The sequence below is a fragment of the Sturnira hondurensis genome, unplaced genomic scaffold (genome assembly GCF_014824575.4).
Source record: "Sturnira hondurensis isolate 20B ecotype Veracruz unplaced genomic scaffold, ASM1482457v3 Scaffold0013299, whole genome shotgun sequence".
NCBI lineage: Eukaryota > Metazoa > Chordata > Mammalia > Chiroptera > Phyllostomidae > Sturnira > Sturnira hondurensis.
In genome coordinates this window covers 9,275,174-9,292,057 of record NW_028085930.1, presented here as the reverse complement: position 1 = coordinate 9,292,057, position 16,884 = coordinate 9,275,174, and the positions used below count along the sequence as shown (strand labels likewise).

Genomic DNA, 16,884 nt, shown 5'->3' with positions numbered 1-16,884 from the left:
CAGTCTAGATTTGGTGTTAACACACTTTTTGCTTTCTCTTGTCTGGGAAGCACCTTATTGCTCCTGTACTTTAAATGATGGCCTTGCTGGGTAAAGTAGCCTTGGTTGTAGATCCTTGCTTTACATCACTTTGAATATTTAACAACGGTACTCCCTTTTGGCCTGAAATGTTTTGTAGAGTAATCAGATGCCACTCTAATTGGTGATTCCTTATAGATTACTACCTGCTTTTCCCTTGCAGTTTTTAGTGTTCTCTCCTTGTCTTTATGCCTATTCATTTTAATCATGATGTGTCTTTCTTGGTGTAGGTCTCTTTGGGTCCGACTTGTTTGGGACTCTCTGAGCTTCCTGGACCTGTGTGACTTTTTCCTTCACCAGATTAGGGAAATTTTCCATCATTATTTCTTAAAATAGGTTTTGATCCCTCGCTGGCTCCCTTCATTTTCTGGTATTCCCATAATGCAGATGTTGTGTTTCATGTTGTCTAACATGTTTCTGAAGCTGTCTTCATATTTTTAAGAAGTTCTTTCTATTTTGCTGCTCTGCTAGGGTGTTTTTTTCTACCTTATCTTTTAGAGTACTGATTTGATTCTGCTTCATCTAATGTACAGCTGTTCCTTCCAGTGTATTATGTATTTCAGATACTGCATTTTTTATTTCAGACTGGTCATTTTTATGGTTTCTATATCTTTTTTCATGCTGTTAGTTGCCCTTACAATCATTACTCCAAACTGTCTGATAAATTGCTTGCCTCCATTGCATTTAGTTCTTCTTTTGAGGACTCTGCTCTTTCATTTGGGCTTTGTTTCTTTTTTTTACTGTTTTGGCTGCTTCTGTGTTGTTTTGTTTTTGTTTTTGCCTTAGTTGTTAAACTAATCATTTATATAGCCTAAAGCTGTACCTAGCAGCCCAGCTTAAGTTCCACCAGATGGGGAGAGTAATTCCTGAGAACAGGGCTATTACTTCCCCTTGAATTGATGCCACTTTGAGAGGAGTGCTCTGCCTGCGAAAGATGCCCTCTACAGTATGAGGAATGACTGACCATAAGGAACCTGGCACCTGTTCCTTCAGTTCTCTCCCCAGAACCACCAGCCCAGACTCCTCTCAAGTGTGTCTGGTCCACTTTGCCCTCCCTGTGCCAGAGCCCAGGGTTAGTTGCTGCAAACAAAATTTTGTGCGTCGGCCTTATAAGAGGCTCTCTGTGTCTCTAGCCAATCTCTCCCTGGCAGACAGAAACCCCACTGCTTTTCACAGTTGGATGTTACCTGGGTTCCTTTCTAGTTTTGGTGCTGTAGACTAGGGAGCCCAGCTTGGGGTTTACCCCATACTTCTCAGGGGGATCCCCCCTGGCTGCTAAAATATCCCCTCCAAAACTTAAGCTGCTAGTCCTGGGAGCCCAACCAGCCCTCTCACGTCTCCTGTACTCCCTACCAGTCTCATTGTGGTGAAGTGGTTTCTTCTTTCTGTCCTTGGTTATAAGGCTTTTCCAGCTAGTGTTCAGTTGGTTATTCAGGATGATTTCTCTATAATGTAGTTATAATTCCAGGTGGTTTGTTTTTATAATAGCCAACCTATTGAGTATGAAGTGGTTTGTTGTATTTTTGATTTGCATTTTTTTCATGTGCTTAATGTCATTTGTTTATCTCTGTAAAAATGTTTAAGTCCTTTGTCCATTTTTAAATGAGGTTTTCTTTTGTTTTTGCTTTTAAGTTATGAGTTCTTTTTGTATCCTGGGTATAAATCTCTTATCAGATGTATGATTTGCAAATATTTTCTCACATTCTATAGGTTGCTTTTTCACTCCATTGGTAGTGTCCTTTCATGCACAAAAGTTGGGTTTTTTTTTTTTTGGTTGAACTTTTGTATTCTTTCTTTTTTAAGTATATTTTATTGATTATGCTATTATAATTGTCCCACTTTTTTCTCCCCTTTATTTTCCTCCACCCTGTACCTCCCCTCTCACCAGCATTCACTCTCCCCCTTAGTTCATGTCCATGGGGTTGTACATATATGTTCTTTGGCTTCTCCATTTCCTATATTATTCTTAACCTCTCCCTGTCTATTTTGTACTTACCATTTATACTTCTTATTTCCTGTACCCTTTCCCCCGTTCTCTCCCCTCCCCACTGATAACCCTCCATATGTGATTTTTGTATTCTACAACTTTGTTGGATGTATTCTATTATTTTTTTGTTGTGAGTGGAATATGTAGGGTTTTCTACATGTAAGGTCATTTTGCCTGTGAACAAAGACAGATTGCCTTCTAGTTTGGATGCCTTTTATTTTTCTCATTTGTTGTAACCGATGGAGAGATTAAATTGAAAATGGTATTAGATGATTTAGAAACTTGTTTATCCAGAGATTTACTATGGAAAGTATATCCTGGAAGTTGTTAATGTTATTCTATAGAAAGCTCTGGGTTTGTTATTTACAAAATGGTAAAGATAGTATACATTTCAAAGAAAATTTAACTCAGTTTCTACATTTGTAACAGGTTTGTGGGTTTTTTTGCTATCTCAAAGTAAGCCTAATCACAGATGCAGTTTTCCAGTCCTTGACATTGTTCATGCCTTTTATGTTTTATGCTTGCATCTGAAGGTAATTGTTAACATTTAATTATTCCTTGGAGATTTTGTTTCTGTTGTTAAAGGTATTTGTATAAGAGATGCCTGCAACAGACATACAGAGATAAAAAGTGAAGTAATTTAAAAGAGGTGTGGCATTGGAAATGAACTTTAATCATCTAGGTCAAATCTTAGACGACAGAACTGAGGCCTGGAGAGGACATTAACTTGTATAAGATTATACCATTATTAATAAGAGCTAGGACTAATCCCTTTGGTGATTTTTCTCTCATTCTTTCTATCTTAATCATTGGTTCCTGCAACAGCCTTTTAACTGTATTTCTGGACTATAGACTCACCCTTTCTTTATTCCTTTGCTACTGAATCCAAATCATAATATTTGTAAAATATAAATATCATTAGCCATATTCGTGTGTCAATTTTTAAAATTATTAACCATTATATTCAGGATAGTATTAGTATTAAATAGAGCTAAGTCCATTGTGTTCTCTGATTTAATTATTTGAAAACTCCTTTGCTGTTAGTTATTCCACTTTATAGGTGAGGAAGATGACACTAGAACCTCAACCTAGAACCACCTGATTTCAGAGTTTATATTTTTAAGCACTGTATTATGCTGCTTACTACGTAGGGCATTCAAGATCCCTTCTGTTGCTCTTACCCACTCCACTGGTATTCATTTGACATTTTTAACTGCAGATTCCTTGAGGGCAGAGATCATGTCTCAGATCAGGCAGTTGTCATACATAGTGTAGGTCCTTGGTAAATGTTGAATAAATCTTAAGCAGCAGATGAATAGCACAGGATACTGAGAATAGCTCTGTATGGGAAGGTAAATCTTACATCTGAAGGAAAAGATTCCTGTGACGGGCCATGCGTCAGTCTTTGGGTTTAAGCAAAATAATGAGATTTAATAGATTCAGGAAAGTAAAGTCCAGAGATAAATAAGAACAGTTCTTGACTTAAATGAATTATATTTTTGGGTTTTAGAAACTTGAAAATGAATTCTCTAAATAACTTTTTATGTTTTCAGGCCTTGTGGAGTTAAGGAGAGAGGTGCCTGAAGACTAGAGACAGGGAAAGGTTACTCCACTTTTCAGAAAGGGGAAGAAGGAAGATTATAGAGCTGGATGTGGCTCTCAGGTGAGATTCTAGAATAAATTACTTAAAAGAGTTATTTGTTTCTAGGGGAGGTGAAGCACTACTCATGAAGAGTTAGTTTGTATTGGTGGTACGAGAAAAGGAATCTGATGAATTGCATATCAGGCTTCAAAGGCTTCTGTCACTTTGCTTCAACTTATGTTTAATTGATTAAAGCCAATTATATGACCACCCTCTAACTTAGTTATTGGGTGAGTAGGGACACATAATTGTGTTGTAAACTTGGAAGAGAACCAGTAATATCATTGAATATCAGTTCAAGACTTTGGATGACAGATTAAGGAACTAAGATAATTGATGTTAATAGGCTGCTATGGTCAGATAACAAGTCAGACATAGGGAGAAATGTAAGATCCTGTTCTTTCAAAGAACTAATTCTAGAGGCATGTTATTGATGGAAGGGGGGGGGTTGTACATTTTGCTGGCATATCAGCGCATGTGAGAAAAAGTAGTATAGTGCTTGGTGCAAAGGAAGTGACAAGGAGGCCTCAATTCTGACTATTCCACATCCGAATTACCACATTTCTGGCAATAAGTGCATGTTATATAGAAAAATTAAGGCAAATAGGAATGTGCAGCTGGGAAAATTAACCTGAGTAGGGGAATGGGAGGCATTATGGTTGCCTTAAATATTAGGAGGCCTGCCATGGGGAAGCAGGAATGGACTTTTATCATGCCAAATTAAGAACTAATGGGTGAAAACTATGGGAAGTGATTTCAGCTTGGTATCAGGAAGAACTTTTCTAGTTTAGAAGTAATGTAAAAGACTTATTCCTGCAGATAATCAAGCGTCGGTTTGAGTCCTCTGAAGTTCTATATAGTTCTGTATCATAGGAGAATGCCTGTGCTATATGCCAGGAACTTTAATAAACACTTAATACAGAGAGTATGTAAACATTGTTATCTCTAACTTTGCTGGTGAAAACAGTGAGATTTAATGAGTTAATGACCTAATAGAACATTTCTTTATGCCTGTTATGTACTAGAATTACACTAGGAAATTTATGTGATTTTTTTTTTTCTAAATCTTACTTTAGTCTCATTTTTTAGGTGAGGAAACTAATTCCAATTATAACTTGCCCAAGGTTTATTACCAGCTGATTAAAGTTTTTAACCTAGATGTCTTTGATTCCCAAAAGTGCTTTTTTTTTTATTGTCCCACAATAATAGTTATGTTGTTGGGCCTACCTACCACATTTGTATCTTACGGGACTAGTACTTTCTTACTTTCGGGTTCTATTTCTCCATCTCGCTGTTGCTTACCACACGGTTTGAATAGGACTGACTGGAGTCCTTCACTACTTGGTCATCGCCCTCTCCCTTCACAGAGGCCCAATCAGAATTCCCTGGGAGTTTTTAACTGAAGCCAGAGAAGAGAATCGTTTCTCTGTGGTGTAGTAAGATGCAGTGCTTGAGAGCTGTCCATGTTCATGTTTGCCAGTTTTTGGAAGATACTGGTCTGCACTGAGAGAATGATGCCCATTGTCTATCAAGTGTCTTGGCTGTTTGAATGCCTGGTTCCAGTTATTCCTGATGCTCATGTGCATTCCTTCCCTTGCCATGATTTAGTTATTCCACCCTTTTTCTACTGTGAGATATCCCCAGTAGCTTTCCAAAAATTCCCCCTTTTGCAGAAGCACAAAGGATTGGGCCTTGAACAGCACTGGTCACTTTGGACAAATGGGATGTGGCTGTGAGGGCTGCGTCCTGGTCAAACCAACTGACAGGGGAGAAGGGAACCATTGAAGAAGATGGCTAGTCAGTGACTTTTGAGGGTACAGTTTTTGTATTATATGTGTTTGTACTGGGGGAAGATGGGATTGTCAGCTCTGGTGGTTTTCAGAATTCATGTTTCAAAAGCTGCCATATCCATTCTACCACATGAAGCCTGTTGTTCCTACCAGTATTTTATGACAAAGGCAGAGGTCTTTTGGTTGAGTCATGCTTGGAGCACTGGCCTGTTCTTCATACCTCTCTTCTGCGCCTGTGGTTATTTCTTGAGGAATCTTCATGTGATCTAGAAAGATTTTTTCCCTTTAATCTCCTAAATTCTGCTCTTCTGTCTTGATCCTTAAAGACAAAGGACCTAGGAGCTACTCTGAGACAGTAGGAGGAAGGAGGAGAAAGGTAGGGAAGGATTTTATGTTTATTAAGTACTTCAGGAGTACTGAGTGCTTTATATGAATTTTTGAGGTAAGTGGCATTATTGTACAGAAGGATTTAGTGACTTTACCAAGGTAACAGAGCTAACCCTAGATCTTTTCTGACTCTGAAATATAACCATTTCATGTTGCTACTGGAGAGTGATTGATTACCTGTTTGGTAGTTCATAACTCAGAAATCACAGTTGCATCTGGCTTCATCAAATAAAAGACATGTTAGGAGCAGAAACAAAAGACAAAAAATGGGCTAAAGGACTATAAAGGACTAAAAAGAAAATTGACAGAAATGATAATAGGTCAATATGAGGTCTGTCCAGAAAAAGCGTAGCCATTTTTAATTTAATGGGAATAGTTTGCATGGCATCCCTGTAACCTGGCAGCCTAGGAGGATGGACTGGAATAAACAATGACAACTTCACTGTGCTGGTCATTTGGGGTGGATCGGACACCATTGAGTTGTGGCCATCACATTCAAAATGACTGAGTGAGTAGAGCAATGAATGTGCATCAGAGTTTGCATTAAACTTGAATGTTCCTCCATGGAAACTGTGGATAATGCAGAAGGTTTTGGGGAATGATGCAGTGAGTGCAGCACAAATAAAAATGTGGCACAGATGCTTCAAAGAAAGATAGTCAAGAATCTGTTGAAAATTATTCATGTTCTTAGAGGCCTAAAACAAACAGAACACCTGATAATCTTGAATGTGTACCAGCTACAGTCAACAAAGATCTTGCAAGAACTGGAAGCTGATATGGGGATTCCAGAAGCTACTGTGTCTAAGATGTTGATGCAGGATCTTGGCATGAAACATGTCATGGCAAACTTGTTCTATGGTTTCTTCTACCAGAGCAGAAGGAACATCGTGCTACAGTCACTAATGACTTGATTCAGACTGCTATCAATGAGCCACCTCAAGAAGGTCATAACCAGAGAGTAATCATGGGTCTATGATTATGATCCAGAAAAAAGGGGGCCCAGTCATATCTTGTATCTCAAATAAATGTCTGTTTTGCATGTTGCATGGCTGGATACTTTCTGGACAGACCTCATATTAGTCACGAATGGAACTATACTCAGTGATACCAATACCCAGAGAGTGTTGTTTCAGCTGGATAGCCCAGGTTATAATACCTACATCTTTGCCTCTAAAAAATGAATGATTCTGAAAGGCAGGATAAGTTTTTCTCTACCTTGGAGTTACTGAGAAACGAACTATTTTTACTTTTACCCAATGTAATAAAAAGATGTGTGTGGAGTTTCTGAAGGACAAACTGAAAATAAACTGCATAAGCACAAGTAGAGCAGAGGATAAAGTGGGTGCTTTTTCCCCTCTTCCTTTCTTTTATATTTTTTTAAAAAAATAAACTCTGTTTAAGGCAGTTTATGTTGATAAACAGACAACCCTGAAAGAAACTAGTATTCTGTTTTAAAAGTTGTGTTACCTCAGTATTTAAACAAAAAAATTACACAGACAAATGACTGCCAGGGCTTAGCATATTTTGGGAAGGAAATTGACTAAGAGCGGGACTTTTCATATGGCGTTTCTCAGGGTCCTAGGATCTTACTGCTCATGTTTGTGGAAGGAAGCACAGTGGTCACCTGGTGGACTTCTGGGCCTGCATTGCTTCCTTCATCAGAGCTGGGTCTGTTTGTGTTGTCATCTAGCTGTAAGTTACTGTGAATATATATGCGTGCACACATAGAGGGAATCATCTGAAATACTAGTCTTGATGAAAGGATACTCTTGGATTTAAATTATGTGTACGAAGACATTGTTTTGGGGTAGGGTTGACTTTTTAGTTGTTCGTACATCTTTTTTGGAATGTGCCATGTTTTGGCCTATAGTTCTGTTTGGATCCAGTGTTAATAACTGACTATTGAGGCCCATGTCTGTAGACTCTTTTTTCTGGTGATGATTATAGATGATAAATTTTAGACTTTGTGAGCTGCCTGTTTTATATGATACACAATAGTAAAAGTGACAAGTTTCGGTTCAAGTTGACAAGCATGTGTCCTTGGTACATTGTGTGAGCAATTCACACATATAATACTGTAAATTAGAGTTTCTGGACAGAAGCTCCCAGGCTTTGATTTTTACTAAATAATTTTGTATAAGTGTAGCCTAAGTTCATTGACTAGAGGTAACGTAATTGAACTTGAATTTTGTAAGACAGCCCCCTAAATCAAACTGACATAGGGGGGACTTTTTTTTTTAAAACTTTGGTTTAGTGTATATGCACAAGCATTTCAACAATATAGGAGATCTTAAAGAAAAGAAGATGACTCCTAAGCATACCAGGCTTGCATAACTGTATGGAGAAATCTCTAGTCCTGATTCTCTGTCCTTCCCACTTTCATAATCTTGGTTCATACTGCTGTCATTTTTTCCCATGGATTAATGTAGTTCTCTGACCAGTCTTCTTTTATCCGGTCTTTTCCCCATTTATGTTCATCTTCTACAGTCAAGTCAAGGAGAAAAATCTTCCTTGAAAAATATTTTTAATTAGGTTGAAATTTTTAGACACATAGGATAAAATAAAATTCAGTAGAAACCTAAGTACCTATCACCAGGAGTAAATAGATGTTAATACTTCACCATATTTGTTTTGTGTCTCTTAAAGAATAAAGTAGTTGCAAAAAAAAAGAGAATAAAGTAGTTTCATGTAAAGCTAGAGAGCCTCACTCCTATCCTTTCTTAGGTAAACCAATTTGCAGGTTAATATAGTATTTTTTGTACTTATAATATATTGACATAACCATAAAAATGTAATAAACAATACATAGTGCCATTTTTTGGTGTTTCTAAACTTTTAGACAGTGTATGTGTCTTTTGTAACATTGTTTTTAAAATTTATCCCTATTGATACATTTGTTATAATTGCTGTGGTGTGTTACAAATATAAACCATAGTTTATTCCCCTAACATATTGCAATTAAGTAGTTTCCCCACTTTCAGCTATTACAGATAGTACTTCAGTAGAAGTTCTCGTGTGTCTCCTTCAAAGTTGTGCCCGTTTCAGAGTTTCCTGAAGTTGATGTGTGGAAGTAGATGTGCTGGGCCATAGGATATGTAAACACGTTCACATTTGCTGTGTGATTTTTATTTTCTCCATAGTGGTTGTACCAGTTATATTGCCTCTTTCATACTTGATAATTGTTTCAGTTTGACTTCAGTTTTTACAATCTGATGGGTATGACGAAGTATCTTGTTTTAATTTGCACAATCAAGGTTCCTGGTAAGATTGGCTATATTTTTATATTTTTGACCAATGAAATTTTTTTGTGTGAATTGCTCATTTCTACCCCTCAGCCCTTATAAGGCAGTGATTGTGTGTGTGTGTATGCTATGATTTTTTTGTTGGTTTTGGTATATATACATGTTAATATGTTGCTAATCTTTTCATTTGGTTTATGGGGTCTTGTTCAGAAATTTTTAATTGTCATATAATCACATGTATCTTTTACTTGTGTAAGAAATCCATCAAGTTCCTAAAAATACCTTGTTTCTTCTAAAAATTTGTGGTATCTTTGTCCATTTAGTTTTTTACCCACCTGGAATTTTATTTTTGTATATGGTGTGAAGTTCATTTTCTTTGAAGATTAACTCTTTATCCTTTGGTATTCTATACACTTTTTAAAAAATTTCAAATTGCCATGTGAAACTGTTGACCTTAACTATTACTACTTTGGAAGTGTAGATTTACTTTGGAAAATTGACATTGTATTATAAGTCCTTGCTTACTGTTGTCGATAGGCTCTCGGAAATGGGGTGAAATGTTGTATAATGAAACCGTTTTTACCATGCGCTAATTGATATCAATGGTTAAGTTCTTACGGCATGTCATCAGCATTATAACAAAGTGATGTTGAATGAAATGACATTATTTGGGAATCTGCTGTACAGTATTAAGTCTGGAAAAAAACAGATAATAGTCACCCAGCAGCCACTTCAAACTTCATGCCTGTTGTTTTCCTGTCCATTTACTCACAGATGGTATCAGATAATAGTTCTCATTTTCTTCAGTAAATCTTGCATGAATGCCCTTCATTGGCCTGTGCTATCCTTGAATCATTTGGGAAAAGGGGTTCTGGGAAATGCAGTTCCGGACTTCTGCCCTGTGATGCAGAGGAGAGTATGCAGTTGGGTATTGGTGATACAGATTTTACAGAAGACAAGACAGGCATATACAAATCTGTTCTCATTTTTCTCCCCCTATTAACAGACATGGCAGCATGTTTTATTGTGGTATCCCTCCCTCCCCCATTCGTATATTTTGGAGATCTTTCTCAGTGGTATATACATTCATAATTTTGCTAGCTTTTGTCACTTGCCCTCCACAGAGGCTATATCAATTTATATTTCAACCTGTAATGTCTCTCTTTCTATTGTTTTGCATCCTGGCCAGCTTTGCATCCTGCCCTCTTTATTACAAATGGCTTTTGTCTTTTTTGTCCAAATCCTTGTTTAAAGACAATCATCCTGACAGAAGTAAAATCTGAGAACATGCATGCACACACACATTCAGTTTACCCTGCTACACTAGAGTGGGCTAGTCATGCTTCTCTGGCTGTATAATGTTTCATTAATTAGGTATTTATAAACATTTCCTTTGTGCCTGTTTTTAAGACCTGGGCTTTCCTAGTTATCATTGTACTATATCCTTTTATCATAAACAAATTTTGTGTGTTCTTGTCTCCTTTACTAAAACTGTAACTCCTTTAGAATAATGCTGTGCTATCACTTTATTACCGGCACCTAACACATTGTAGCAACACAGTCAGTAACTCTTGGAATGAATGAGTATACATAATTCAAAACAGAGGATATATGCAGTTTTATAACCTTTGCTTTTAGCAAAATACGTTTTGCTAGATGCTTTACATGTATTAACATGACTCCTCATAATGACACCAACTGTATTGTTATTTCATAAAAATATCTTTGTCAAGGATACTTATTATTAAGAAGATGAAGCTTCCATATACAACATGGAAACAGCTTCATTTCATTTCTGTCATGCTTTGGCTAGTTGCTACATAATCTTCCTAATTGTAATTTTTAACAGTTGCATCATATTTCATCAAGTTGATTTTTACCATTCTGCACTTTAGATATGTAATCTGAATTAATTTTCAAAGGAGTAGATTTCATATCCAGTGTTACATTCAATGTTTTTTTACTTGATTGTTGTGCCTTTCTCAGATCTACTGTGGTAAAACAATGTAAGTAGCTACCTACCTTATCTTTTCTTTCTTATTTAGGAAAAAGTCACATAACATAAACTTAACTATTTTAAAGTGTATACTTCACTGCCACTAAATACATTAACAGTGTTGCACAATTATTAGCGCTATCTAGTTCCAGAACATTTTCATCACCCCTAAAGGAAAACCCATTTTCATTAAGCAATTACTACCCATTTCCCTGCGCCGTCACAGTTTTTAGCAGCCGCTAATCTTTCTGCCTCTATGGATTTCACCAGAAAAGCCTAATTTGTTTAGCATGTTGTATTTAAATATAAGGAAATGCACATATTTACATTTTTAAAAGAGATTGAACCTTTTCACATATTTGAGACCTTGGATGGTTGTGAGGAGTTAATGTTAACGTGGAAAATATATTTTATCTGATTCTGGCTGGTGTCATGCTGCTTTACTCAAGTTGTTTTTGGAAGGTTTTGAGGAATATACTATTAAGTTCCTTTTGCTTTTTATAGTAAGCTCACCATTCAAAAAATTTACCAGCTTAGATCAGGGATAGATCAGGTTTGGCAATATCTGGACATGTTTCTGGTTGTCACCACTTGGAGAGAGGAAATGCTATAGACATCTAGTGGGTAGTTCCAGGGATGCTGCTGAAATTAAACATCCTGTGATGGATAAAACAGGACTCCACAGCAAATAATCGTTTGGCTTAAAATGTTTGTAGTGGCTTTGAGGAACTCTAATTTAGATCTATCAGATCTCCTAGATTCCATAAATTGGCTGGTCTCCACTTTGCTATAAAGTTTAGACCTAAGTTGGACCTAACCACTTTAACTTTTTTAAACTTCTCTTTTTAAAATAGTGTTATGTGTGAGCAGAATCATAAGGAAATGTAAGTCTAAAAACTCAGTTTTGAAATATCACTATATAATTGATGTTCTTTAATTAAATTTTTTAAATATAATTTAGTTCTTAAATTTTGTCACACAGATTATTAATGAACTCCTGTGAATTTGGTTATCCAGTTTCAGCAATTATCAACATTTTTACCATTCCTCAAATGTTTTTGGAGTATTTTGAAGCAAAATCAGTATTTGTTGCATTTTCTTTTTGTCAGATGTGTTTTTAAAGCTAACTAGAATAATTTTTTTAAAGTTTGAACGTTACATATGATTGTTTTCTTAAGTCTGTAACAGTACCCTTTCCCTTAAAAAAATCCATGTATTGTTAAATTTATTTGTTTTATGGATTTTTCTGCATACTAACTAACTTGGTTAATTGTATCCTCTTGATGTCCTTTAGCATGTTCCTCTATTTTCTTCTGTAAATTGGTAGATTTAGAAGTGGGATTAGAGTCCCACTTTGATTTTTAAAATATTTTTAATTTACTAATTTTAGGGCGGGGGGGCAGAAAGAGAGATTGATTGATTTGATGTTCCATTTATATGTGGATTCATTGGGTGTTTCTTGGATTTTCCTAACTGGAGGCCAGACCTGCAACTTCAGCTTGCTGGGTCAGTGCTTTACTGAACGGAACTGCCTGGCCAGGCCCCCCACTCCTTTTTTAAGCAAGAATATGTCAAGTATAAATAATAAGTGGATGTCTACATACATATAGCCTATCAACTTATTCTGTGACATACATATTATAGGTTGGTGTATTGATATATGCATATACACTTAGATTTGAATATACAACACAAATTTATGTTTTCTCATAGCAGGTGAGACATGATGAGGGTTCATTCTTAGTGATGATGTTAATCTATGTACATGTTGTCAGCATGGTCTATCTTGCTTCATCCTTTCACCTAATGATGGTTGTTCTTAAATTATTTTCTCTGCAGTACTGTGTGACTACATTAATGTTCCCATTTGTGAAGTGGTATATCTTGATTATTTGCTTTGTGCCAGTTAGGTTGGGGAATATTTTTATTGCATCAGCTCAGTTTGGCTGGCACAATGCTTTGTAAATTTAGTAACCCGTTTCTATCAGTGGCTCTACATCTTGGCTCTGAATGAGAATTACTATTTGAAAGTACAAATTTCTAGGCTCCTCCTCCAGAAATTTTTAATTTAATTGGTCTGTCAAACTTTGAGTTGGAGGAGAACAGGCTGGCAGAGTAGAATGAATCTATCTTCATACACTTCAGTTATTTATATTTTTGAATGAATCACTGTTGTAATTCTCACCTTTGGTATGCATCTGATTCATCTGTGCAGGTTTTGTAATTTAACAGGTAATAACAGTTCACAATTGAAAAGGAATATAAAGGGTATAATGTAAAAATTGCCCCTTCCACCTCTAGCCAAGTCATCCCAAAGTCATCTGGTTTCCCTTACTATAGCTGACCATTATTTTCTTCTCTATCCCTAAAGAGTTTTCACAAACTCTGTAGTCAGATATCTGTTCCTCCTTACCATTCACACAGTGGGTAGTGTACTAGTCTACTGTTGTACATTTTATTTGCCTTCTCTATCTCCAGTATCTTGAGTTTATTCTACTTCAGTACTTAAAGAGTACGGATGCTTTGTATTTCATTGTTATGTACCCAGTTTCCTGTTGATATCTAAGTTGTTCTTTTGCTAACACAAACAATGCTTCAGTCCACCTACTATAATGCAGTTCTGGAGACTTCACAAGTAGGGGCTTGGTCCTCCCAGAGATTCCTCACTTAGACACCAGCTGCAGCTCCATGTTCCCAGGCCACCCACACTTCTGACCAACTGGCTATAAATTTTGGGATTCCCACTGCTCCCTCAGGTTCCATAATTTGCTGTAATGACTCCCAGAACTCAGGAAAGTGGTATACTTAGGATCACAGTTTTATTATAGCAAGAGAACAAAATCGAAACACCAGATAGAAACTTATGGTGAGATCTAAGAGGGTCCCAGACACGAAATTTCCATGTCCTCTGGACACATCCCCCTCCCAGTATATTGATGCTCAACCAAATTCAGTGTCAAGATGATTTATTGGGCATTCAATTTATAGGTATATTGAATTTAATGATGTGTTGAATTGTGGCCAAGAGATTTAACTCAATCTTTAGCCCCATTATCCTCCCCAGAGGTCAGAAGTTTAGGTGGTCAGGCTAACATCACATGGCCCACAGCCCTGACCCTCTTATCACATGGTGGTTCTTTCCAGCATGGCCAGCCTCAATCTGGAACAATCTAGGAGCCTACAGTGAGTCACTTCATTAGCATAAGCCTAGATGTGGTTCTGAGATTGTTCACCTGTCACTTAGGAAGTTCCCAGGGTTTAGAAACTCACAGGCACTCAGGACAAAAACCAGTCAAATTCTTTATTGTATAACACCTTCATAGGTCATGCGCAAATATATCAGGGTAAATTCCTCTTCTTCCCTCTCCCTTTTTCCTTCCACCTTCACATATTTCAGTCACATAAAGCTATAATTGAGAAGTCTTTCTTCCACTTTGTACAACCCACTCCAAATAAATAACTTCATTTCCCATGTATCCTCAGTGTTTCTATATGCAAATAAAAGCAAATACTAATGTTTTCTCTTCCTTTCTTTGTTAAACAGAAGGTAGCATGTAGTATAGATTGTAATCTAAATTGCTTTTTCTCTTAAAAATACATCGTGGAAATGCATTTCCATATCAGAAAAATACGCATTCACAGTTTTGCTAGAGGATGTCAAATTGCAGTCCCACAGAGATTATATTCATACGTCATTCACTCTGGGACCTTCGCAGTTTCAGACTTCCTGATCTTTGCAGTTTAAGAGATGAATAATAGTATATCCATATAATTTTAATTTGAATTTCTCACATTAGGTTGAACATCTCTTTATAAATTTATGCATAATATTATAGAAATATTGTATATAAATATACTTATATATTGTGTTTCCTTTTCTGTTACTTGTTTATGTTCTTTGCCTGTTTTTCTAGTGGATTGTGTTTTCCCCTTGTAATTGTCATTTGTTTCACTTTGTGGTCATATTTTTTCAATGTAGAAATTTAATATTTTTAAATAGTTAACTTTATGAATTTTTCATGTCTTCTAAATTTTACGTCTTTTCAGTTTTTGTATTTTATGAGATTGTTTTAAAAATTCTTTTGGCTTCTTCTAATATGTTTATTACTTTTCTTTTTTAATTCAGGTATAATTTAGATAGAGTAAAATGTACTCTTAGTGTAGTTTTGTGAGCTTGTGCAAATGCATACAGTCATGTAATGGCCACCACAATCAAGATACAGAATACTTGTGTCACCCCTAAATGTTCTTTGTGCTCTTTTGCATTTATACCATTTTCAGGTCCCCAGCTCCTAGCACTTATGTATTTCTTTGCTGTCTTTAATGTTTTGTCTTTTGCAGAAGGTCATAGAAAATAGAATCATTCAGTATATAGTCTTTCACTTAGCATATTGTATTTAAGATTTGTCTCTGTTGTTGGTATGTTTAGTCATTGATTGGTTTCTTTTTTACTAACTGAATAGTATTTATTATATGGATTTACCACAGTACATTTTTCCATTCTCTAGTTGAGGGATGTTTGGGTTATTTTCAGGTTTTGGAGATTACGAATAAGCCAGTATAAATAAATGTTCATAGACAGATTTTTTGGTATGAGTCTTTATTTTATTGGGTTAATACCCAAGAGTAGAATTGTTAGGTTATACATTAATTATATGAATAACTATAAGCACCTGGAAATTGTTTTTTAAAAAGATTTTACCATTTTGCATTCCTACCAGTAATGTATTAGAATTTTAATTGCTCTGCATTCTCTCCAGCATGTGGTATTATCTATCAGTTTTTATAGAAAGTCATTCTAGTAGGTGTGTAATAACATCTCATTGTGCTTTGATTTGCATTTTTCTGGTGATTAATATCTCTATATCTTTATGTCAATGTGCCTTTGGTTAAGCGTCAAACTGTTTACATCTTTTCCCCATTTAAAAAATTATACTTTCCTATTGAGTTATTTGAATTCTTTATGGTATCTGATTGGCAAGTATTTTCTCTCAGTCTGTGGCCTATAGTTTCATTCTCAATGATGTCTTTCAAAGAGCAGGAAATTCTTTATTTTGATGAATTTAAATTAATCAGTATTTTAATATGTGGACTGTACTTTTGATATCATCTCTAAGAAATCTTTGTCTATTTAAGGTAACAGATTTTCTCCTGTATGTTCTTTGAGAATTTTTGTAGTTTCAAGTTGTACATCTAATCTAGGTAGGTCTGTGGCCCATTTTGAGTTCTTTATTGGGTATAATATTAGGTAGATGTCTAAATTTTTTTTTATTGTTTGTTTTGTTTGCAAAGAATTACACAGTTGTTCCAGACTATTTTGTTGGAAAATTTCTTTTTTTCTCTGTTGAACTGCCTTTGCACCTTTGTAAAAAAATCAGTTGACCGTGTGTGTGGCTCTACTTCTGGACTCTTTGTTCTGTTCCATCAGATCTGTCTGTCTATTCTTCTTTCATCTTGCCATACTCTTGATTACTGTAACTTTCTAGGAGTCTGAAACCTGCAACTTGATTCCTTCTAAAAATTGTTTTAGCTCTTCTAGTTCCTTTGTTTTCCATATAAATTTTTGAATTAGCTTATTCATTTCCACACATACACTGAGACTGATTAGGTTTTCATTGAATCTATAGATTAAAGGAAGAAAATTTTACACTGTAACAATATTGAGTCTTTCAATTCATGAATGTGGTATCTTTCTTCCGTTATTTAGGTCTTTGATTTCCTTTATCAACATCTTATAGTTTCTAGCATATGGATTCCACACA

General features: G+C 35.8%; 1 protein-coding gene across 5 annotated transcripts in view; it reads left to right on the top strand.

Moving 5' to 3' along the window:
• Positions 1-16,884, top strand: part of ANKRD28 (ankyrin repeat domain 28) — a 188,408-nt gene that overhangs the window by 28,876 nt on the left and 142,648 nt on the right. For 2 of the 5 annotated variants that reach the window (XM_037061343.1, XM_037061339.1), the window contains exon 2: positions 3,619-3,728. The exons of the other annotated variants lie outside the window; for them this stretch is intronic. The gene's annotated coding sequence lies outside the window, so the exon portion shown is untranslated. The remainder of the gene's footprint in view (positions 1-3,618; positions 3,729-16,884) is intronic. 5 annotated transcript variants of the gene reach the window in all.